The sequence below is a fragment of the Ctenocephalides felis genome, unplaced genomic scaffold (assembly GCF_003426905.1).
Source record: "Ctenocephalides felis isolate EL2017-DRISC unplaced genomic scaffold, ASM342690v1 CF-g0.4_SCAFFOLD_00845, whole genome shotgun sequence".
Taxonomy (NCBI): Eukaryota; Metazoa; Arthropoda; class Insecta; order Siphonaptera; family Pulicidae; genus Ctenocephalides; species Ctenocephalides felis.
Genome location: NW_020536999.1, coordinates 24,275,913 through 24,300,402, shown reverse-complemented (window position 1 = coordinate 24,300,402; position 24,490 = coordinate 24,275,913). Strand labels below are relative to the sequence as shown.

Below are 24,490 nucleotides of genomic sequence, written 5' to 3'. Positions count from 1 at the left end.
AAAATATAGAATGAATGTGCATATCGATGAAATTTTGAAAAGTTTATATGAATATTTTTTTGTGTATATGTATTAGGGTGCTACATAATATGGACATTTTTGAATTTCCTTGCTCCAAATGGTTCCCAATTGATAAAAAACAATTCTCTGAAAGTTTTAGCTCTTAATATTACCTTTTAGATAGTGCTCATTAAATTAGCTTAATAAGAAAAAATGTTGAAATTTAATTGTAGTAATTTTACACCCATTGTAGTATTGTTTTACAAACATTGTAGTAATTTTACACCCGGTAGTATTTTTTACAAACATTGTAGTATTTTTTACAAACACCCATTGTAGTATTGTTTACAAACATTGTAGTATTTTTACACCATTGTAGTATTGTTTACAAACATTGTAGTAATTTTACCCCATTGTAGTATTGTTTAAAAACTTGTAGTAATTTTACACCCATTGTAATAATTTTACAAACATTGTAATAATTTTTTACAAATATTGTAGTAATTTTACACCCATTGTATATTTTAACAAACATTGTAGTAATTTTACCCCATTGTAGTATTTTTACAAACATTGTATAATTTTACACCCATTGTAGTATTTTTTACAAACATTGTAGTAATTTTACACTATTGTAGTATTTTTACAAACATTGTAGTATTTTACACCCATTGTAGTATTTTTACAAACATTGTAGTATTTTTACACCCATTGTAGTATTTTTACACCCATTGTCCGTATTTTTTACAAACATTGTAGTAATTTTTACACCCATTGTAGTATTTTTACAAACATTGTAGTAATTTTACACCCATTGTAGTATTGTTTACAAACATTGTAGTAATTTTACACCCTTGAGTATTGTTTACAAACATTGTAGTAATTTTACACCCATTGTAGTATTGTTTACAACATGTAGTAATTTTACACCCATTGTTGTATTGTTTACAAACATTGTAGTAATTTTACACCCATTGTAGTATTGTTTACAAACATTGTAGTAATTTTACACCCATTGTAGTATTGTTTACAAACATTTTAGTAATTTTACACCCATTGTAGTATTGTTTACAAACATTGTAGTAATTTTACACATTGTAGTATTTTTACAAACATTGTAGTAATTTTACACCCATTGTAGTATTTTTACAAACATTGTAGTATTTCATCATTTTCATCATTCATCATTTAAAATTCATATTTCTTTGCATCACCTACTAATCTTTGGACAATGCTTTTAAAATACGTTAAAAATTTAACTTTAAAACAACAGTCTGCTACATGATGTTAAAGTGAAGATGAATACATACAATTTGGACGATACGATATCAATTTGGAGAAGTTTGCGATGCAATTTTCGATATTTTGAATAATGAACTTTACGTAATTTTTTTTATAATCTTAATTAAAAACTGTTAAAATAATAAAGGCGAGTTGCTAGAAAAAAAATGACATGCGGGCGCTGAGGACCTTAGGACCGGCCCTTTGTATATGTATATACATCTAAGTTCAAATTGTCCAAACAAATGACAAATAAGATCAAATCAATTTTCGCGTGCGTGCTTATTCTTGAAATAGCCATTCAAATTGATAAACTACCTGTGTTGTCAACACGTCAAGAATCTATCTCTAGGTAATTGCCCGGTGTCTGTAATATGTCAATCCGAATAGAGAATCAAGTGGAAAATGTCCTAGTTTGATAAACTTGGATCTTTCCACACAGCTGTAACAAGACTCCATGGAAAATATCATAACTGTGTGAGGCGAGATTTTCAAATATACCCTGTATCCCCAATCCATTAAAAAAGTAATTTTATTTCATTCGTGGGAAATAAATGATGGCTCGACAGATTCGATCTATGAATGAATATTATATTGCTGAATGAAACAAACCTTGATCAATGATCAATGGAACGTAACGATACAGTTTTTGTCGATCAGCATGGAAAACCGCGCAATCCTATCCAGTTTTTTACTTATCGATACATGTGCTACATCATCTTCGGGACATCGTTGAATGCGAGTAAAAAGAGGTTATCATCTGATAATCTGATCACCTGATAGGTGTTTGTAACAAATTTAGGATTTTTTCGACATTTTGTCGCCTGAAGGTATAGTTTGCTTTGTGTACTATGAAATTTATTTCCAATATGTTTTATTAAATCTTATGTGTTTTTGAAAAAATCTGTAGCTTATTGACACATATCAACGCAATCAGTAAATAAACATACGGGCCATTAAAACAATACCTTAGGCTGGATGGTACATCGAATCGTAATACAAGGACATGGGATATATATATATATATATATATATATATATATATATATGTGTGTGTATATAACTAGATTTCTGTTAATATATGTACAAGCATCAATTTTATTAAAATGGTTCACTTTTCCATTTATTGCAATGTATTGATAGGAAAATGAGTGTTTTCACATAAAAACCAGAGAATTATCATCGTTCAGATTTTATTAGTCATTCACCTCCATTATTTCAGTTCCGACATGCAAATCCCACGAAGACGTAGAATCCACATGGGTGGTGTCGACGAAATTGACTTGGAGCTGGTTAAATATTATCAACATATAATTATATAACTATATATTAAAGCGGGCCGATTTGTATGGGTCAAAAAAAGTTGCTCAGGCACATATGATTTTTAGATACTAGGGATCAAAATAAGATACTTTGCTAAAGAAACCATACTTCTAAAATGAATACTGATGTCCCGTGCATTGACCCAAAAATATGGGCGAAATTTGAAAAATGCCAATTTTTACCTATTTAGAGTGACCCAGTCGGGTCCAAAGCAAATGTATGACCCTCACTAACTTTGAAAGACCGATCCACCCATGCCATATGATTACTTCCTGGGACTCCTTCTGAGTGGTTTTTCAAAATTCAACCCATATCTTTGGATCAATGCACGAAACATCAGAAATCATTTTAGTGGTATGGTTTCTTCAGCAATGTATTTTATTTTGATCCGAGTTGAAGTTTACGAGACCTTAATATAATTTTCAAGTGTACGTTATTTAATTGTTTCATGAAATATATTAAGAAGGTTAATTTTAAGATAGTTTCAACAGTTTTTTTTATATAACCTCTATAAGAGCTTACACGTGGGTGGAATCAAAAAGGACCAACTGAACCTTTACCCTGGCAAAAGTGTAACCAATAAAAAATATTAATAAAACAGTAAATTAAGCTAATAAAACCAATTTTACAATAAATTGAATAAATTGTTATTCGAACTCTGCTGATGAATATTTTTGTCGAAATACCAGATCAAGGCTTTATACAGCGTTATCTCTGTGAAAAATGGGCCCATAAAATTTATATTTTGCTTTAAAATTAAATGTAAGACATTGAACCTGTTTGTCCCTTGGCCATCCCAATTTAAAAAAAAAAAATGCATGTCTTTCTACAATTGTAAATTAGCTGGGAGTTGTACTGAATATAGTCAGATAGTTGTTTGTTTGATATATGTTATTTATTGTGATATTTTTTTTATTTTTTTTTCATAGCAAGCTATACAAAGTACATTCAGCTAAATTTGTTGTGATATAATTGGATTGGTTTTCACAACATAATTGCTCAGAGTGAAATTGGACCGTCGTGTCCCACCCTAAAATTGAAGAATTTGATCCAAATTCATTTATATCATTTTATTATTACTTTTGCCTATTTTATGTGGTTCCTCCAGCTCTATCTCCATATCGGCAAAGCATTGAATTAATACGAATCGAATTCAATTAATTCAACACACTGTTTTTATTATTCTCAACATTTCGCCTCGATGTTTTTGTTGCCCTTTATCTCGTCGGGAAGAATATGCATTCTGATGAACGAACGTGCGAAAAACGAACGAGGCTGCCGAGAATCCTCTGGACTAATGTTTGATCCACAGATCTTGTAAGGAAAAACAAATCCAATTGATGTGCATAGGAGTTCAAAACTAGTGGGGTGCATAGCATCATGCCTTAAGCCAAATTGCTGGAACTTCCCGTACCGTAATCAAAAATCTTAGTACGGGACCCAAAAAAAAATTTACAAAATATGTACACATTATTAAAATCAATCAATAAACATTTTTGACCGCCAAATGACATTCTTTAACTTATTTTTATTGAGAGTCCATAACGAATCGTCGACGAAAATTTGTATCCGCACACACACACATATACACACACATATCATCGTACTTCCGTTTCTTCTAAGGTATGCTAAAATATTCAGAAACCTTTGAAACGTAAAGATATATAAAAATTTGCATTTTGTGCAATCAATATTTAGACAACATACAGCATTGTACCACTACATACCAAACTAATGAAGCAGTACCTATAACTGCAAAAACAATTCTTTGTGTGCATTTTTTTCAAATTGAATATAGAATTGAATTATGTTCGGATTGATTTTTTATTAAAGTGATTTACCACACACGAAGTACATTCATTTATAAACAGGGTGTCCCAAAACTCAACGTCAAGCTGAAAAGTGAGGTTTTAAAGAGGAGGGAGGTTTGTCAAAAAATCACGAAATATCACGTGGGGCAGGAAGGAGTAAAGTAAGATATTAGGTGTATTTATTTTTGCCTGAATTTGAAAAAAATTCAAGCATTTTCAAATAAAATTTAGACAAATACCATTTTTCTCGTAACTCATTATTCACGTGATGTTTGGTTGGGGAGGGAATGTAATTTTCAATTCCTTAAAAAAATCCTTAAAAAGTCGATCACCTGATTAATGGACTGCCCCTTAAACTGTTTTGAAAAAAATTGAAGAATAAATTATCTCACGTTGTTTCGGTTATCGTGGTTAATTTTTAGTGGTTTTAAACTTTGGAACCGTAACCGTGAATGAAGTATCTAGAACTGCATTTCGGACAAATGTTTCTCTTTTAAATTCTTATAAAAAAAAGTGTTATTTTGATAGTGTTTTAAATTAATTTTGTTTCATTACCAATATTAATCAATTGATTTATTTATCGATGATTAACTATAATATAGATATAATAATATAAATATAATATAGATATATTATAATATAAATAACGTTTCTAGTTGTTCTCGTTGTCGGAATCAGAATCCAATTGGAGTCCAATTCGAGTATTTCAAAATAGTGTCTGAATCTGAAGATCATAAAAATGATAATAATTTATATTTTTATATCTCTGCTTATACGTCTATATATATATATATATATATATATATATATATAATTTTGATTAAGACTTATCATTCCCTGAAGGCTTTTCCATCTTTCCGCCGCCGCATCCTATACAGTGGCTCTGAACAAAGATAAATGATTCCAAACATTTTGTATTTTTTATTCGAATTATTTCTCGGTATCTCTTATTGTTCATTGTATTATTCAAACACACAAAGATATACACGTATCTTATAAAGAAAGATCTGGATATACCTTACATATATATTCGAATCATTGCAAACTTTGTCAACAAACCTAAAGTGTAAATTAAATAGACAATGATCAAAATATATAAAAATAATAAAACTCCATAACAATATTTTTTATTTGTTTCTAATTAATTTGGATTATGGAAAAGGAAACGAATAAAATAACTCTGAATATTTGAAGGAATCGGGTTTGTAAAGTTTACTTTACTTTGTAAAATATTTTAATTATTATTGCTAAGAACTCTTAGAGTGTGAAAAATTGAAAATGTATTTCTAAATTTATGAAAAACTAAAAAATATTCCTAGTATATTAATCTCTCCTTTTTTAATTAATTCCAATTCACATTATAATTGTTTTATAGAGATTTTTTCATATTCCCATAAAACAATATTTTAAAATTTTAAAAGCTTTTTATATAGATCAATATTATACGCAAATATGTACTTTGATCAATTTTACGTTCCATACTAATAGATGAGATTTATAAAATCATTTATAAGTTTACTCTAAGCCAATAATTTTCAAAAAAATCATAATTTTAAAATTGTAAGAGATTTTAATAAAGATCCATATTATATGCAGACACTTTGGAAAATTTCATGTTTCATATAAATAAATGAGAATTCTTTAATTATTTATAAGCTTTACTCTAAGCCAGGGATTTCCAACATGTGGGGCGTGTGCTATTATGTACAGAGGAGTTGCTTTCAAAAAACTATTTAAAAATAAATGAATAAATAATTAGTTTTTATGTACGTAATAGTGTATATTATTTTAAAGCTAATTAAATAAATAATAATATCAGTTAAATATTTATGAAATGAGTTTGGAAGAAAAATTAGGGAAGCGTAACATTTTTAACTTCTCGTAGGGTAAGTTATAGTAATCGCAACAAAATCGAAATCTTTACGTTTCAAGACCCCCTGAACATTTTGGCATACCTTAAAAAAATTAAGGTATGTGTGTGTGTAGCTATGAATATGAGGATACAATTTTTGAATAATTAAAAAAAATTCGATTACTATTTATGTGCTGGCTAGTTTTTGGCAAAGTCAGGTGGTCTGACCATTTCGAAGATACAGGGCAAAAAGTGCCAAAAATGGCAATTCAGTTTTTAAGAGAACGGAGCTGCCGGTTTGAATGGTTCCAAAAAGGTTGGAAATAAATGGTCTAAGCGAAAATCTATGAATTACTTGGTTATTGAAGTATTCAAAAATTTGAATTAAAAAAAATAAAAATAATAAATCAACTACGATTGTAGTCTTAAAGCCTTGGCACATTATTCTTGCCATCGTAACATTTATCATATTTTTTGTAATTAATTTTTGTTTCCCAGCCATCCCACTATTTTTTGATTCCGATTCTGCGGTTCGGTTTCGTATGAATTAATAACAGTACAGTCGGTCAATGTAATCGCCCATGCCTTTGTTTCGTAAATGTTTCGTAAAATGTCTAAGGTCCCTCCGGCGAATACTAAAAGCGGTTGCTAAGAACTTCAATATAACAAAAGCTCCTGAACCGCTGATTTACGATATGACCTGTACTGTAAAATAATAAAATAACGTCTTATCATTGATAAGATACGATCACATCAATAATAAACGGATACAATGACGGTAATGGATAGGTGCGATAGTGCAACACGGGATATTTTATCAATATTAATGAATACATCCGTATTTAAGATATTTGTCTGTGCATCAATTCATCATTTTGTATATAACAGTTTTCCATATCGCAGACTACTAATCTATAGTTTATTCAACTACAAAAGCTTTAGTAAAATAAATAAATAATAAATAACGACTACTAACATTTAATAAATATCAAATCTTTAGTTATATCGTAAGTTACGCTTCAATAATTTTCTGAACGCATGTTTCGAAGATTATTGAAAGATAAAATGATATTATATATGCCAAGATTAATTATACTAATTTCTATACATGTATGATTTCAGGCAAAATTATTTTATAATTATTATTTTATAATTGACTGGCAGTGAAACGGACTAATCAAGAGAAACGATATAGAGTAGGGCAGCGACAAAAGTCCAACTTGACTTTGAGAAATTATATTGTGCTAATCAAATCAATTAAATCACAACAAATACCACACATCAAACACACAACTATCTGACTATGTTCAGTAAAACTTCCAGCTAATTCATCATTGTAGATGATGTGTATTTTTGGAGTTTTTCAAAAATTTGTAACCTCTTTCTTTTTACCCCATAGTTGGGGTGAATTGTGACGGCCAGGGGTACAAACAAGTCCAATGTCTTATTTTAATTTTGAAGGGATTTTACAAAATAATAGTTACATTATGCAACCACTGCAAAATATAAAATCCATTGATTTTTACAAAGATAACACTCTATATAACCTTGATCTAGTATTTTGACAGTAATAATCATCCGCATAATTTGAATAACTATTTATTTAACTTATATCTTGTACAATGATTTTTTCAACTTTGTTTTCTTTTTTATGTACTTTTTTTTTTCTTTACATATGAAAATGAATACACACACACATACACGCATACACCACATCATCAATTTTTTCTAAGGTGTGCCAAAATGTTCAAAAACCTTTGAAACGTAAAGATATATAAGAATTTTCATTTTCGATTTTTTGCGATTACTATACGGAAAGTTAAAGAGTTAAAAATTGACTTTTTTTTAAATGTTTGTTTTTTTATTTTGAAAATTTTGATTTTCAAAGCAATCGTGCTGTGAAGCTATTTTAGGCAAGATATATCGAAGCGCCTGTCCAACTGCAACATTAGTACGGAACCCATAGAAATCTAGACGAACTTTATAATTAGATATTATTAAGATCTTTGTAAAATATCTGATAACTTGATGTGCATATGTCTAATGATCATTTTTGACCGATGGCATTTTTAAAAAAACAAATAACTACAAAAAGCTATTACTTTTAAATAGTAAATATTTCTCATAATTTAACTTCAAGAATAAATGTTTTATTTATTAACTTCCCGTAGGGTAAGTTATTGTTAATGGGCCGAAAATCGAAATTGAAAATTTTCACATTTCTCGACGTTTTGAAGGTTTCAGAACATTTTGGCATACCTCAGAAAAAATGGATGTGTGTGTGTATGTATGTATGTATGGATATAAATTTCCAGTCACGTCACAGTTCAACCGGGCGCACGGATCAACCGATTTGAATGGTTCAAACAGCATTCGATTTCTATCGATAGGGAAAAGTGCTGATTAGTTTTTGGCAAAGGCAGGTCCAGCCGTTTCGGGGATACGGAGCAATGAGTGCAGGAAATAGAAATCGAGTTTTTGAGTGAACGCAGCATCCGATTTAAATGATCTAAAAAACATTGAATTAGTAATGATTGGGAGAAGTGATTATTAGTTTTTGGCAATGGCAGACCCAGCCATTTTGAAGATACAGAGCTAAATGTGCAAAAAATGGCAGTTTTTGAGAGAACTAAGCGTCCAATTCAAATGATTCAAAGAACTTTCAGCTTGTTTTAACAAAATAATTGATTTTGGATAAAAAAAATGGTATTTGGATTTTATTTTTAATTCTGACTAAAGTTCTAATATACTTTAAACAAATAATTTTAACTTTGCAATTCAGTTTATATAATTCTTATTAATATTAGACAATGTTACAATATTTATAATAATCTATTTGAAAACATTCAGTATTCCTCGAACATTTCGTTACGGTACGGGAAGTTCCAGCAATTTGCCTTAAGGCACGATGCCATACACCCCACTAGTTTTATCTTTTTTTTATTTATCCATTATGCAGTTTCATACCAGTGGCTCATTCTACCTCTTCGGATTTCCAGTTCATTCACAAAATCGCGTTGTGGGCGTACCGAGGAGCTGCCCTCGTCCCTTGTCCGGAGCCCGAGCCGGAGACGTCAGGCGGGCGCGATGTCCGCGGGCGCACGGGCACACCGCGAACACCGCGCACACCACAATAATTAAGTGCAGAGGCCGGACGGGTAATCGCTCGAGTCCGCTCGACCGGACCGGCAGCGGCCTACTATGTTATTACGAAGTACGGGAGTCGAAATTATATCCGAACACAGCGACGGACATACTACTGCACCACATTGCACAAGGATACATACTGGACAGGTTGAACGATTTTATAATAGAACGACAAGATATATATATATATATATATATATATATAATGTAAAAATTCCTAGGGCAGGTCCAGATTAACTCCAACTCCGTTTGGAAAAGAATAGGTTGAAAAATTACCCATTGCCATTTTTCACCAAAGTGCTCGAAATGGGCTATTTTCAATTGAAAACATATTTTTCTTTTATATTTTCAAATAAAAATGGACATCGCATTGGAATGGACGTAGCATTATGCCTTAAGGTTAAGGATGATATGTAAACATAATCAACTTAATCAATAAGAATTGAGATTCAGCTATTTAGCTAAAATATTCAACTCATTATTCTGATATATCTTTATTCTTTATTCTGAAATATCATTTTCGCCTTCACTAAAAAATATTCTAAACGATTTCCAATTGACGTCTTTCTAATATTCTTATAATATCTGTAAATGTATAAATTAAATTGTTTAATTAATTCCATTCCATCTTTCTAAAAATGTATTTTATTTAAGTGTGGACCTCAACTGTCATCAGTAGTTACATACGAACGTCCATATTCCTCGGCATAGATTCTGATTAGATTCGCTCCAGCTCATGGCAAAATTCTAAGCTTTGATGAATTTTTATAATACAACCGCTTATCGTAAGCCTATAATATTTTAGTATGGTATTTCAGAATATAAAATCTATCGATAGACAAGATTTCATAAATATCAGCAACAAAGGTTTTTTTCAACATTTAATTACGAATAAACGGCCCAGCCGACTTATACCAAAAATTAATCAACGCAATTACTAATCAATATCTTTGGAACAGCCATGAAATAAAAATTATCTCATTTGATTAAGATTTATTTGAAACGTCGAGAAAACATAACATAAGGAAATCAGATTTATTTCTTTCTTGGTTTTGCCAATATTGGTCTTTGCTTATATAGGTCTGGCCAATATTGGTCTAAAAAATTGTCTCGTTTGACTCATAATGATTTAAAACGTCGAGAAAACATAAATAAAGCAAATCAGATTTATTTCCGAAAACAAACTTCTTCTTCGGGAAGGTAAAAAATATGCGTGTGTATGGACAAGGTTTGTCCATGTGTCGTCGATTAAAAAAAAACCTTTTTAATAAACTTGACACGCACATACATTGATTAGTTCGCGCGACGATCGGACCAACCCTTTCTTTATTGGTTTTGCCGATATTGGTCCGCCAATATTGGTTATACGAATATTGGTTCGCCAATTGGTTTGACCAATCTTGTGTTGTATTTGTTATTATAGAATATTTCTAGAAAAAATCCGAAATGTTAATTGGTTAATAAATAGAAATGGATTTGATTTGAGTATACACAAATATATTAAATGGAGATAGCCATTGTCTCATGGCGAACCTGGATTAGCCATCACTAGTTTCGACATCGACATCGACACCCGCGGACAACTTGGTAGTATCAGATTTTACACTAATATTTGAGATCTTCAAATTAATATCAGATGAAGATTGCCTTAAGGAAGCATTACTACGTAAAAAGTTTAAAGTACTATCCAAATATATTAAATATTCACACCAAGGAAAGGACAACTAGTGGGATGCCTTCCAAAACAGCCATATGCTAAAAATAAAAGAGCAATCACCAAATGTCTTCATAATAGACTGATCAAAATAAAAATATAAAAAAATCGAGTAATTACGATTATGATAGATATTTTAAATAAATGCCCAAATGCTGCTAATAATATTTTTGTGGTGTAGAACATTTTAATGATTAAATCATTTATTATTATATTATTTTCTGTCAACAACCTGGTCAATCTATCTACCATTACACCTTGACGTCTCGATCTCCGCAGCAGTAGTTCAAACCTGACATTATCCCTTGCGACCAGATGCATCTTATTCCGTCAAAAAGAAAAGAGCAGCTTTTTCTTCCTTCAGTTAGTCAATGAACAACAAAACAACACCATCGAACAAATCCACGATCTACAAATACAGACACAAATTTCTTCTTGCAAGTTTGTACTGAAAAACTACTAAATATCGCGTGCAACCTGAGAGAGATCAGGTTACGAGGAAAGATCAGGAGAGGGCTGAGAATGGTAAAGAATTGACAAAGTTAAATTTTTTGTTATGGGCCAGTTTTTTTATTATTAATTTATAATCCAAAGTATCACTTTTTTTAAAAGTTCAATCGTTGTTGACTAACTTGATAATTCATCATATATCATGTAACTCGCCTTAATCTAAATACCACTAATATCTTGGTGTTTATGCAAAATTTTAATCCCAATTTTTTAAAGACAATTTAAATAAAATTAATAAACGCGTAATCATGTGAAAATAACTAGGTGTAAGTGTCTTAAGCATGCTGCATGAACTTTCCAAGTCTAAATAATCAACCTGATAAATAAGTTATCAATATACCAATTTAAGTGATTTATAATTATTCCAAGTTGCTGTAGGGCCTTATAGTATGAGAAACTATTGTAGTTCATACAATTTTAAACAAATTTTTGACAAAAAGTTTAAATGTTATAAATAATTTAACAAAAAATATGGATAAGTTTTTGGCCATCCCCTGCATCCAGATACATTCTCTCGAGACAATACAAAAGCGTGCTTTCCTCATTCGGACAGAAAATAAGCAAATCACCAGCAATTTTGCTTCAGTAGAGCAAAAAACTGTTATTTTAAAAATTATTCGAGATGTTATTTTGTTGTAGTGAAGATTAAACAAGAACTCAGCTTTAATTTTTAATTAATAGATCAAATTCAAAACGGAAAGTCTTTGATGGATGGAGAAGAATTTTTATTATTACATATGCTTTAATAGGATCTTAAGGTCTTATTCTATTTGGTCTCAGGTTGTTTGTATAATTTTTAGAAAAGCGATAAAATCCTTTTTCAAATATTGTCAACATTTTTGGTTTGCTTTAATTGGTACGAAATCTACAAAATAATCCCTAAATACAAAAAGAATGCAAAAATTTTCGCATCGACTTAAGAGTACTAAAAAACTAAAATACCAAATAGGTAAAAAAATCCATAAAAAAGCACAAAATTGTACTATTTTACAATCCTGATCCTGAAAACTTGGAGCAATTTTATCAATATTTTTGACTGTGGCTGTAGAAATGTTATTTACGGTTACGGTTCCAAAATGGAAAATTGGCAAATTGCTGGAACTTACTGTACCGAATTAAAATTTTGAAAATCCATCCAAAAAAATTAAATTTTATCATTTTAAAATTGAGTTTCATCAAAATCCAATCATGCATTTTTGAAAACGTACAATCTGTTTCAATACTAGTATTGAGAGCAGAGCCAGCCACCCATCAACGTCGCATATCTCAGAAACTATTGAACGATCAAACTTTAAACTTTGGTCACAATCTTGGTAAAGTATAGTGACAATGTCTGTCAAGTTTCATCAAAATCTCATAACGCATTTTTGAGAACATACCATCTGTTTAAATGTTAGTATTGAGCTCGGAACAAGCCACGCATTGACTTCGCATATCTCAAAAACTATTGAATGTTTGTTCCATCGTTGAAACGGCACAAACAAGTTTGGGAACCTATGGTTTAAATGAACAAAAATTACCTACTAAAAATGGATTAACGAAAGCCCTTGGCTTAATTTAAAAATGCCTATAATTTTCAAACAACATTATCCCAGGTTCGTCAGCTGATTCGACTCTGGGAAGAAAAGTGTGAGAGATTTTCCATTGCCATTTCACACCGCAGTACCCAAAATAGCCTATTTTCAAGAAAAAATTGTTATCACTACTGCATGATATCAGGTTATCCAGAGCGGCGGTTCGATCTACGGTCTACACAAGACAGCGCGCTTAACCGTTACACCATAAAACAGTACATGTAATCACTGTTTTTCTCCCTCCGATCTCTAATCAAAAATCCCTAAAGCACAATTCAGTTTCAGTTTATTATTATTCATTCTGATCTTCTGTTTTTGTATTAATTAAAAGGCATCCAGAAGAATCAGGTATCATTTGTATGCGTGTTGTTAATTACAAATAAATTCATCACATACTCCGGAGGCAGACGTCGTCATAAATTGTTGTTAAATAATAGCCGCGACTCCGCCCACGTACGAAACGATTCAGATGAAAGGAAGCCGATAAAATATTAAAGATTATATATTTTTAATTCAACAATACATACTCGAATATACATTACATGAGTATATACATACTTACATGTGTACGAGTCAATCGGACTAGTCGGAATAGTTGATCATTCACTAGTATTACTAATTAATTAAGCGTGGATTTAGATGTTCTTACAATATTGAGGCATGAAATAATCGATGCCATTTCTAAATGATGTTTTTCAAACATACCTAAAATATCTGTAATGGCAAAGTTTAAATTAATTCGTTTAACACTTACCCTTAGGGTAAGTTATTGTAATCGTTCAAAAATGTAAATTGAAAATTTTTGCATATCTTCACGTTTTGAAGGTTTCTGAACATTTTGCCATACCTTAGAAAAAATGGATGTATGTGTGTGTATGAATGATGGATATAATTTTTTGCCCACGTTTTTAGGCGCACGGATCAAATGATTTGAATAGTTTAAAAAACGTTCAATTTTTATTGATAGGCAGATGTGCTGATTAGTATTTGTTAAAAGTCGGTCTAGCAGTTTTGGAGTTACGAAGCGAAGCGGGAATATAGAAATCGTGTTTTTGAAAGAACAAACCATCCGATTTGAATGATTCAAAAAACATTCAAATGATGAAGAGAAATCGTGATTAGTCTTTGGCAAAATCAGGTCCAGCCGTTTCGGAGATACAGAGCTAAATGTGCAAAAAATGGCAGTTTTTCTGAGAAATAAGCATCCGATTTGAATGATTCAAAAAACTTTCTGCTTGTGTTGGCGATTGTTTTTAGAAAAAAAAATTCATTTTTTTTCAATATATATTTTTTTAATATCGAAAATAATTCAGATTTTCAAAATGTTAATTCGGTGCGGAAAGTTCCAGCAATTTGCCTCAAGGCACAATGCCGTAGTTATTCATCTGAAAATGTATTTTTTGTAAATGAGGATGTAAACTTTAGTGTTGTCTACAAATCACCTAAGATTCATATTCATTGGGTTAGATTCTGGTTAGAATCGCTGGAACACGGGGTGCAATTTATGAACATTGGTGAATTTTTATAATTCAAACGATTATCGTAAGCCTATAATATTTGCAAAGTTTCATTGCCAAAAAAAAATTCAACATTTAATTACAAAGAAACGGACCGGTCGATCTTTACCACAAACTATCAACGCAATTACCAATCAATATCTTTCGAAACGATTTTCAATTTTTGAAATCGGTTCAAGATTGTAGACTAATAATTTTGCACTTCTTTGCTAACTACAAAGAAATGGATCGGCCGGTCGTCGCACAAACGCTATAGTCCTCGTCCTTATCGATTTACATCGAAAGATGAATTTATTTTTTTGTTTCAATTTCATTCATCCAAAAATTTGCTTACCAACCCTTTTACTCTATAGCTTGCCAATAAATCATCATTCATGTTCTGCAAATGGTTTAAAAGTTACAAATATTTTAACATAAAATCTAGTTTCCTAAATAAGTTGATCGAGATGTGCGTGTGTGAATTGAAATTCCTATGAAACAATTTTGTCAATGAAACATCGTGCGGACATTTCAATTATTTGATTCGGCCATTTATCAAGCAAGACGATAGAGCAGTCATTGTTAAATCGAATTTATAAATAGACACTTGCCAGGAACTCCTAAGTCTATTTGTTCTAGAGACCATTACATGTGATCGATTGCGAATTAGTGGAGGCACTCCGAAATAAATTACACTCTTGATGGTCTTTCAGGAAACATGGACTGGCGACGTATACAAAAAACTGATACACACAGACATACATATATGTCCTTTATATCCTGAATATAAATATCAGTGTCTATAAAACTTTTACCAATTGTTATAGAACTGTGTCCAGTGCTAATATGAGCAAATGCATCTATTCTATTCGACTTGGGGAAATTTCTATAATTATCCCTGTGGTCATAACCCTGAGCATTTCTGTCTTTTAGGAACCCGACCGACAGCAACAAATAGTCAACAGAAACAACAGTAGCGATATGAAGAAGAGAAAACAGAAAATCACACCTCAGACTAATCTTATTTTATCTCCTCGTCGAGCCTGGGATTGTCAACATTGGGATAGATATTTGCTAAATTATTAATGGATTGAAATGAGATAATTAATAGATTTTGTGTATTTTTTTTTTGTATTTTGTGGTATAGCACATATCCTTACGTTATGGTTTTCTGCTACTCTCTGAAAACTATCTTCGTTTATCTACATACTGGATTCAATAGTTGCCCTAATTAATATGAAAAGTCCCCGAGTAAAATAGTCATTCACCAATATCTCAACTACAAGTAAAGATAGAATATTTTATCAACAATATTTGAAAGTAGAGGGCAAAAGATGTGTAACAGGCCATCGTCTTATATCAAGCATCGTCGCTATCAGGGGACAATACGTCCATGTTTGAAAATCTATACCAAAAGTAATTTCTTTTGTCGTTAGTTTTTTTGGTTGTAAGCACTGTTGTTTAGTTTACGAGACCTTAATGTAATATTTACATATACGTTATTTAATTAATTTACAAAATGTATTGTTATTTTTAAGTTATATTCAACCGCTTTTTATATATAACTTCAATAAAAACAAATATGGATAGAGTATAATTGGACCAACTAATTTTATTTTTGGCGAAGGTGTAAACAATAAGATAAGAGTAAATAAAAAAGTACATTAACTTAAAAATAGCAGCAAATTTGAATTAATCCTTTTAAAAATTTCCAACTCTGCTAATGAATATTTCTGACAAAGTACCAGATCAAGGTTATATACAGTGTTATCTCTGTAAAAAATGTACCCATAAAATTTATATTCTACATTCATTGAGTAATCTAGCTATTTTTTCATAAGTCCCTTTAAACAAAAACAAAACATTCGACCTGTTTGCCTCCTGGTTGTCCCATTTTACCCCGCCTATGAAGTAAGTACATTTCTAGAATAAATTAGCTGGGAGTTTTACTGAACATAGTTGATTGTTTGATATCTGTTATTTGTTGTGATAAAATTGATCTGGTTTTTACGATACAATTGCTCAAAGTCAAATTGGGCCTTTGTGCTCCGCCCTATTCCATATAAAATGTTTAAAATAATTTATTTGGTTGTTTCACTTCAAGGAAGCATTCAAACTAAGGAATGATACTGCACGAAAAAGAGCAGATCGAGATCTTGATTCACCAAGGCCTCCACTTACAAATTTACAATGCTCTGAATTGATTTTTTTGCTGAAATGCTAATCACAAGAAAATAAAAAAGTAGAAGTAGACGTTTGATTCGTATATTTTGATCTACCTTAAAATTAGAAAAAGTGGATGGATGTGCGTGTGTTGTGTGTGCGGATACAAATTTTCGTCGAAGATTTTGCAAACACGGATTACCCGTTTTGAATAATTCAAAAAAAAAACATTCGATTCCTGCTGATAAGGAGACGTGCTGATTAGTTTATGGCAAAGGTAGGTCTAGCCGTTTCGGATATACATAAAAAGTGCCAAAATATGTATTTCAATTTTTGTGAAGCAACGATGCGTCCGATTTAAATAATTCAAAAAACATTTTGCTAATATTGACGAAATCAACAATTGGTGAAATTTTTGTAAAGGCAGGTCCAGCGTCTCTTGAGATCTAATAATTTGCTCACGCGCTCTCATATTTTGATTCCAAATCATCTATGCAGTGCGATTGCTTAAAAAACATGTTCAAAATTTTCAAAATAAATCAAAATACAAAAAAAAAATCAAAATTAACAAAAATCATCAAGAAGTCTAATTTTTTCAGTAATTTCAAAATTTTTCAAAAATCTAATTTTTTCAAAGATTTGCAAAGTTTTTTTTTATAATTTAGTTTTCGGTACGGGAAGTTCCAGCAATTTGCACGATAAGGCTCGATAAGGTTACCAGTTTTAGTTTTAAATCCCTGGTGAGAGCAAGGGAACAAGTATATCACTTGTGCTGTCTGTCGAGTGTCACAATTCGTTCCTTCTAGTTTTTCCTTTTTGCTTTGGTCACAAGTGAGAGAGCCCGAGATGTGAAACATACATATACAAAGGGAATGCAATAAAACCAAACATTATGATGTGTTTAATGCTATATTAATACACATTATATACAGCAGCTTTATAGCTATCAACGGAACTACACCCGCGACATATATTACTTATGTCTTGTTTAACGCTGTTTTTGTTTACAGCTCTTTAATTTCAACCTGAAGATTCACCAAAATATTTAGTTACTTATTTAACCAATCGTCTTTATGTGGGTGATTTCATGGAAAATTTAATGAAATTATCAAAACAAACAGGTTTTAGCTGAGGTACGTAAGAAAGATTTGACGCCAACAAAATAGTTCAAGAAGCAGCTGCACCAGCTAGTGTTTTTAGTAATGATCTGAAGCAATTGACCAAGCAAGAAGAAAACAAAAATAATATATGAAAGATTTCAAAGAACATCTATAGCAACATTTAATGGTGTTTATATATTATTCCTTGACCACTATGGCTCAAATTAGAGACCTTTTTATGATCTAAAATCTCAAAATATTTCGAAAGCAAAACTTGATGCATATTAACCCTTACGGGACGACACCGATTCCCAAATAATCTACTGCACCGGCTGTGTACTTTATTTCATTGTGTATGTTACGCAATATGTTTGATAAAAATTTGTGGTCATTGAAGGACATACTTTTATAATATAAATTTTTTTGATCATTCTCTTGGTGCTTTTCTGTCAGAACAGGCAATACAATCCCTTTTTCTTTCTCTGGCATTTAGAACATGCCACTAGTCAGTATATTGTCTGACACGATTAGTCAGTATATTGTCTGAAAACGATGTAGTTGGAAATGTTTGAGATTTTCGAAAATCACCTCTCGGCTGTTTTTAAGACTTTTTACAAAATTGTGGTGCAACATTGGTTTTTGTTGTTTTTTTCTACTGCTTACTTCACGAAATTCACCAGTGGTTTTGCCATATTTAAAAGACTATATAGCAAAGAAAAAGGCTAAAAATACTTCTAAAATAACTTAAAATTATTTTCAAAATACAACACTGTTTATCACTGCTATATGTAATCTATTCAACGTTTCGATGTACACTGAGTCATTGTTTATAAAATAGCATGTGCCTCACAGATAGCCTAACAGAGTACGTTGTCCACTCAGGTGGACAGCCGTCCCCAAAGAGTTAATTCATCTAAGATTAAAACATTAACAATAATGTTTATTAAATTATTAGTAAGAAAAATGTACTTTATAAATCATAATTGCCAACAAACAACTAATATATCGTACGAGATCATGAAAATTATAGACTAAAATATTGAAGCAATTATGTTGTGTGGTAAAATCAAATGTGATATTGTTCTTTTACCGTCGACATTATATTATTTTTTTCTGAATTTTTATACTACTTATTCTAAGACCATAAATGTATCACAAAAGCAGGACATCGAATGGGATGTTAAAAAGTATAGGATAGGATATTAAAACATTTGGAACTTTTGAATTGTAGACGTGGGTATAGGCGTACAGGACAGCATCTGTCGGGTCATCTAGTATTTACATATATATATATATATATATATATATATATATATATATATATATATATATATATATATATATATATATATATATATATATATACTGCCCGCAATGGGCTATTTTCAACTGGAAAGTTAGTTTTTATCTATATTTTCAAGTAAAAATGTACATCGCTACTTCACGATATCAGGTTGTCCAGAGCGGGTGCTCGAACTCGGTTCACAAGGCAGCGCGTTAAACCCTATAAGCATTTCTATATTTTACAATTACAATGCTACCATAATATTAATTATGCGTTTCCACGGTTTAACGTGATAGACGTAAAATACTTGAAATACTGTTGCGGCTTGTATGAATGATCCTCAGAGCATGGATAATTTCTGCATCAATGGAAGAGGATAATAATCTTTATACGATTTGTTAAATTAATCCTGGTAAATGATTGAAGCAGTCAGTATTGGAGGTTTGAGAAAGAAATTAAATTGAAGAAGCAAACTATCTACTTATATTTGTTTCTAAATGAAACGTGCTTAATAATAAATAAGGATAATATATATGTATCAAGATTTAACTTTTTACTACACTTTGCACAGCCTTATCGTTCCTTATATTTAATTTTCTTGCACTTTTTTTTTACTTCACACCTAAATATAGAATTACTTATGGCGATTCTATGTACCGACCGAAGTACTCGTTGGTAACTCTAAAAATATTTCAACCAGTTTTATAGAATAATAGAATGAGCTATAAAAAGTATTTGTGTCTCTTTGTAATTTTACAATTATTATTATAGAAAAAATACTTTGTATTGCCATAATTAAAAGATCCATGTCAGAAAAGCTACAATTATAATAGAAGTCGGAAATCTTAGATAACAGTGGAAAGTAGTAGAACGTTTCATAAAACAATAATCATTATATAAAAATCTTGTTATAGTGATATGATATTTTTAATATAAATCTCGTTTTCAAAAGACATAGGTGTAAAATTGATAAAATATCTTTTTAATAAACTTTGAATGAAAAAGAATGTCAACTCACGTTGATGTACAGCCCCTGGTGGGCCAAAACCCTCCAAAATAGGAACACATCAATGAATCACTTATCACTTCACTTTTACGTTCATTGATTTTTTGCACTTGTCCAAGTAAAGTTTTTACACAATTCACGAATACATTCCTGTGTGTAAGTTGGTGACTCACAATATGATTGAATAGTCAAATATTTAGTAAAAACATTGTAGCTTTTCAAAGAATACATAAGTAATAAATTATCTGACAATTATTGTTAATTGAAATTATTAATAAAATCGATTAAATAATTATATGAATACACAATTATACAAAGAATGTGCACGTGTTTTAACACAAAACTAATGACAGCTTAATAGGGCTTAAGATGTCCGCCAGTTAAGTAAATAAACGTAAAATGTCGCCAGTATCGCAAATGGCCGCTAGGATATTATTTTGAATTTTAAAGTAAGAGCGCAAATTTTAAATGTGATCGATCTGACAAAAATTCATTATTTTTGGTTAAAATAAAAAAAATAGTTTAATTTATTTACAGATTAACTTCAAACTGAATAAATACAAATATTATTCTCATATTCTCATAATTAAATATCATAAAAATACGAGTTTATTACCAACTTACTTATAATTTTTTCATCGTAATAAATTATAAAAAATGGAATCTCTATTTGAGGAATAAATAAAAACTGTTGAGGTAATGAACATTTTCTTTTCAGTAAATTATTTTCGAAAGAATTCACAAATATAAAAATATTTTCCTTTTTATTGCCTACTAATATAAAAGATATTTTACCTACTATGAAGCAGACAAATACAAAAGTTTAATTTGTGTTATAAAAATTTAAATAGTAGTGCGATAGTGATGTTTACAAACAAATAAAAATAATACCTGATTGAAAGTTATATAAATATATTTGGTTATATATTAAGATATTTAATTATTTATATATTATGTATTTATAATTATTTATAAGTATGTTTGTGTACAATAAAGTAAAGATATAATTACTAATTTGTTATTTTCGCTAATTATTAACATTAAACACTAAACACTACAATTCAGAACTACACATTCAAAAAACAATTCAACCTTAAAACAGTTTTACAAAAAAAAACTACTTTAAATTCATCTATACTAAAAACTAAGAAACGTATATCTAATATCCACGCCCAAAGGCTCCTCTTCCGAACCCGCCTCGTCCACCATTGAATCCGCCGCGGTTAAAACCTCCACGGAAGCCTCCTCCTCTACCATCATTGAAACTTCCTCTACCCCTGTAACCGCCGCTGTTAAAACCACCGCCGCCAAAGCCTCCACTAAAACCACCGCTATCATTACCACGAGCGAATTTTCCTGCGCCTCGTCCACCTGGAGCACCACGGAATGGTCGACCTTGGAAACTGCCACGCGAAACGAATTCGCGTTCAATACCAAAATCACCAGCGTTTATGAGACACAATTCGCGAATTATGTTAATCACCTGTAATTGGTAAATAGAAAAGTAATTAATTATAAATGTCGAGTCTTGATTATATCGTAGATTTGATTTTTTTTACCTGAGCATCTTCTTCACCCATTTGCATGATCATTTCAGGATCACTGCTAGCCCTGACTACTAAACTTTCCAATGCAGGTCTCAATGCTAGAATAGCTACAGCCTCATTGGGGTCCATATCCAGATTGATCCAATTGTCTAAGCGTACTACATTATCAATCTGAAACATATTTTAGATGTAAGTGCTATTTTGCCTTAAAACAAGTTGGTACCTAAAATTTTTTTAATTTAATTACACAGTACCAACTAGTATCTTCCAAATGGTTTTTAAATTTTGAAGATGAATGAAGGATTTTTGGCTAAAACGTGAAAGATTAATGTTGCACTTTTCTCTTAATAATAAAGAAACGGATTGGCCGATCGTCATGCAAATTTTTGAGTCAGATTGAATAGCTGGTATTTTTTTTTTAAATCAGTGCACCATTTTTTGAGAAAACGATTACAATAAGACAAACTTTACACACACAAGGACATTTTTTCCAACTTTGATATGAAACAAATCAGGAACAAAATTAGCGAGTCGGATTTCTTGAAAAATAAAATAATCTGACAAAACTTTGACTAAACTAAAAGAATTTTGAAATATAAATGTGAAAATCAAATCAAAATTTTAATACTGCTAAATGGGCAATGGGCTAACAGTAGCAAATATTATTTTACTTACATAATCAACCTTCTTTGAGCCAAATAATAACAAATGTATTGGAGTGACCATTGACATTTGTTTACAAGAAACTGCTCTAGTTCTGATTTTCTCACCAAATACAAAGAACGGATAAGGAAATTTTTGCTCCATGTTGCTGCAATTCACTGAAGTTTTATGAATAAGTGCTAATTTACTTTCTGTAGTTAAAACCTGAAAGAAATTAATGCAATACAATTTTAATAAGTCATACAAAATATTATCTCAACAAAGTTTCTCAAATATTTTCAATAAAAAAAATTCAAACACTGTGAACAAATAATAAATCTGAAAAAATTTCCTAACCTTCCTTTTTTTTCTTTATGATAACAGACATTTGGATATAATCCCATACACATCAATGCCATTATCATATCCAAATTAGGATTTGGTCCAACAGCATTATGACGCTCATGGCACATACTTTCCTCTGGAAAACCTAGAAAATCATGATGAATAAATATATTTCAGTAAAATAAATTTCGCCCAAAATTGTATGTAGTTTATCTTACCAACAGATGAAAGCAATCCAATAATTGACTCTTCGCTTCCCATGTGATGCGCATAGTTGGTTGGGATAAACCTTCCATTCGCAAAAGTTTTGTTCAGCCTCGGACCTTTTTCTGAAGCGTCATGCCACATCTAAAAAATGTAATAGATATATTGAATGCTTAATTTAAATATAACTCCAATATTAAATAATATTACATATTAAAATTTTATGTTTAATACCTGAAAAGCATTCAGCATTGCCACATGATCTGAATGCCGATCACCAGCTAAAGCCCTTTGATGATTGGCAAGTCTACGTCTTCCATCATCCATTGCAAAGATTTCAGGAAAAGTGCTTGAATTGGCAGCCATGGTTGCTAATGCATCTCCATGTTGGAAAATTAATACCAAATACCATCATTTTTCCAAGTCTTGTTTCTGAATTAAAAAAAGAATGAAAAAATTAGAATTAAATTATAACACAAGAATGTAGCATAAACTGATTTTTATTATCTTACCTATAGGTAGTTTAGCAAGAATTTTCCCCAAAGGCGTAAGTTCATTGTTTTATCCAAACATTTCATATCACGCAACAACACCTCTGCTTCTATGACTGCATCTAATGGCGGTGGTTCAATAGCCTTGCTTAAAAATTTGCCAATTGGCCCAGGCGCAATAACTGTAAATATGTTTACAGTGAGTTCTCAATAGTGATAAACATTATAAATATGTGTTGTTCTTAAAGTTAAATGAATCTGTTAATCTGACCTTTATTGTCAGGGCCAATTCATGAAGTGGAGTTCTGAACATTTCTGGAAGCATGTGCTCATCTAAAGCCTTATGTCTAGCTTTTGAGCAGAGTGTAAGCACATTCCTGGACGAACACGGCCAGCTCTACCTTTTCCTAAATTTTAAATCATAAGATATACTGCCTTGAAAAATTAAGTATTGAATATTTGGTGGATATATTTACTTTGCTCCAAATTTGTTCTAGAAGCCCAAACGTTGCCATAACTTGTCATGTTATTATGAGAAGTAAACAGCTTCATCTTGCTCGACATGAATCTATCACATACACCACATCATTAATAGTAATTGAGGTTTCTGCTATGTTGTTGACAAAATTATCTGCAAATTAAGTTTTTCAGATCTTCAAAATGCTTCTGTAATATAAGCTTAAATATAAATTTAAACCTTACCTTTCTACAGTTTTTGGCACCATTCAAAAATACTCTCTTTGATCTTCTCTTGTAAGCTGCGAGAGTGCAAGGGCAGAATCACATACTTAGGTGTACCAAATATTGGATGAGACTGCAGAAACTTTAACATAGCAAAGATCAAATTCCAACCAGGTAAGAAAACTAAGACTGCACCAGGTTCTTTGTCTGATATATACTTCAAAATGGCTTCGACCAATTCGAAATAACCTAAAGAGATAAGTCAGACTTTTTAGCATCTTATAAACAAATATCTGGAATAAGACAGAACAGTTAGAA

General features: G+C 30.9%; 1 pseudogene; it reads right to left on the bottom strand.

Annotated features, from left to right (window-relative positions):
• Nucleotides 1-21,421: 21,421 nt before the first annotated feature.
• The window catches only part of LOC113380702, a 16,425-nt pseudogene continuing 13,356 nt past the window's right edge, over nt 21,422-24,490 (bottom strand).